General features: G+C 34.6%; 1 protein-coding gene across 1 annotated transcript in view; it reads left to right on the forward strand.

The window, feature by feature from the left end:
* Positions 1-2,500, forward strand: part of LOC113805941 (protein turtle) — a 651,477-nt gene that overhangs the window by 648,757 nt on the left and 220 nt on the right. The window contains exon 14 of the mRNA XM_070132276.1: positions 1-2,500. This exon is cut by the window's left edge and continues 1,469 nt beyond it; it is cut by the window's right edge and continues 220 nt beyond it. The gene's annotated coding sequence lies outside the window, so the exon portion shown is untranslated.

Below are 2,500 nucleotides of genomic sequence, written 5' to 3' on the forward strand. Positions count from 1 at the left end.
GAATGTTACTCATAACTTTTTCTTTATTGTTTTTTTCTTTCTTCCTTTTAAATTAATTTCTGCGATGGTAAAATTGCGAGTTGAATGTTTTTCAAAGTCGCCGGTGCATTTAGAGGTTTAATACTACTGTGCTTTGAAAGAAAGATGAGCCACGCAACACAATGAAGCATAGTGGATATCAAAGAATGGAAGAAATATTTACAGTTTAAAATTTTCAAGAGCGCTGGATGCAAAAGAAAAAACACCTGTTTCTTTATTCATCTACGTTCTTGTCACATATTTCTTTTTGGTTTTGGTTTTGTTCCGTTTTGACTTTTAGTTCCACTTAAATAAGACTCGACTGCTAACTGCTAATTTCTTTCAAGCCAAAGTAAAGATACTACCGACTATCTATTCCTCAAAGTTAATAATCACAAACCATAGTTACCCAATACTACATAATCATTTATCTATCAGTTCCTCAGTATGTACAAATAGGATTATATATTTGGATATTATTATTGAAGTATCCATCAATTATGTGAAGGATTAGGCTATTGGAACCTATAGCTTATAGAATCATTTGCTCAATTGTTTTTTAATACATTTTGAACATGTTATAAGAACATAATTCGTTCATAATAACACAATCAATTTTACGGCAATAGACAATAGCAAAAACAAAAGCAGAGGATCAGGCTAATACTTATATACATATTGGAATGTAATATTTCCCGTTTTTGTTATAGAAGTATTATTGATTCATATGGTAAATATTTTCTGATTTCTTGCAAATTATATCGAAAATGGATTGTGGTCTTGGATGGACAAGTTACGATAGTGATGATGATCATGATGATGAATACGATGATGTAGACGACTCTGGTAATGATGATGGTGATAACGATGATGAGGAGGAGGATTGACACTATGAAGGTAATGGTACAATTAATTCTCTCATACAAGGACCAGTGAACGGTGCAATGCCCCCCCCCCCCTACCCCCCTGTGTCACCACATCCCCTCGGCCACGGAGACAGTCACGTGGTGGAGGTGGAACAGCTGACGAATCACAGCTGATCTCATGGTTCTCCTGGAAATATGTACAAGTGTGCCTGTGGGCGAGCATTGGAACAGGATGTAGAATCAGTGTGAAGGAGAATGAAGAGTGTATCGATGTGCTGTAAATTCAAGATCTTTGTTGTTATACTATCTATATTTTTATACTGTGAATTCAGATGTTTTTTTTTCATAACATCATTCTTTTTATACGATTTTATCCTTTTTATGCTATCTAACTCTTGAAATGAATACAGGATCTTTCCTTTAATATCTATTTTTATACTGTGGAGTTATACATTTTTATCATACATTTTCTTCTCTATTTGATGTGTATGAATTCTGCTGATCAAGGTACTATGTTGTATATTATATTATGTTGCATACTAGAGGTGTTCAGTTGCATTTGTGAAATATCTTACCATTTATAACGTTAAAATGGCTTAGTGTTCAAAGCTCACCTGTGTAGTATACTCAATTGAAGTTACTGTATAATTATTGAATTAACCATGACAATCTTCGGAAAAAGATGAATTCACATTCACAACAATAATGATAATTAGAGGGACCCTAGTAGGTTACCAGAATACCTGAATACTGTTCACTCAACGGAGAAACAAGCATAAGGCTATAGACTGCTACATAAAAAAAGTAATAATAGTTGTAATAAAAAAAAGGAAAACGCTACTACAGCTATCTTAAATCGGATGCTATTAGCGTGGTCTAAGTGGTGTTAACGCACGCCACGTTGCGAGAGACTGGGAGGAAAGTCACCGTGTCTCTAGGGCATATTTTGCATTAGGGCTTGATGCAAAAATGTTGGCGTGGAGAGTATGCGAGTTGTGTGGAATTTAGTGAGTTGCGTGAGCGGGAAAGGGCGTGTGTGGAGTTCAGTGAATCGGGTGTGCGAATAAGGACGTGTGTGAAGTCTAGTAAATTATGTGTGCGAATAAGGGCATACATGAAGTTTATTGAAATGTGTGTGCGAATAAAAGCGTGTGTAAGTATGTCATAAGAGTCGAAGTGCAGCTTTAATATGCATATAGCATTTCCGGAAATGATGTAAGAATGAATGTGAGATAATTTTAATATACCTTAATGTTCCTGCATGGCAATGTGAATTCATGATTATGTCTCAATTAACCACACGTTTTCCAAACACGCTAACACTCGATATTCCATAATTAAAACGTATCTTGATTATGGTTTATCACTGACGTCATTTGGGCTAAAAGTTCCTATTTGTAATGAGCAGTCTATTTTCATACCAGCTCAGCTTATTTAAACATGGTTTTATATGATCTAATTTCAGTTAAAGGTCGCAATTTCAACTGAAAGACTTTACACACTTTTGTAATTCCCGCTTCATCTTATTACAGCAAAATGTTTCTTTAAGTATTTTTTTCCTACATCTTATATCATTTTCTTTTCTTTTTCTTTTAGATAATCATGGTTTTCGCATC

The sequence above is a fragment of the Penaeus vannamei genome, chromosome 17, assembly GCF_042767895.1.
Source record: "Penaeus vannamei isolate JL-2024 chromosome 17, ASM4276789v1, whole genome shotgun sequence".
Taxonomy (NCBI): Eukaryota; Metazoa; Arthropoda; class Malacostraca; order Decapoda; family Penaeidae; genus Penaeus; species Penaeus vannamei.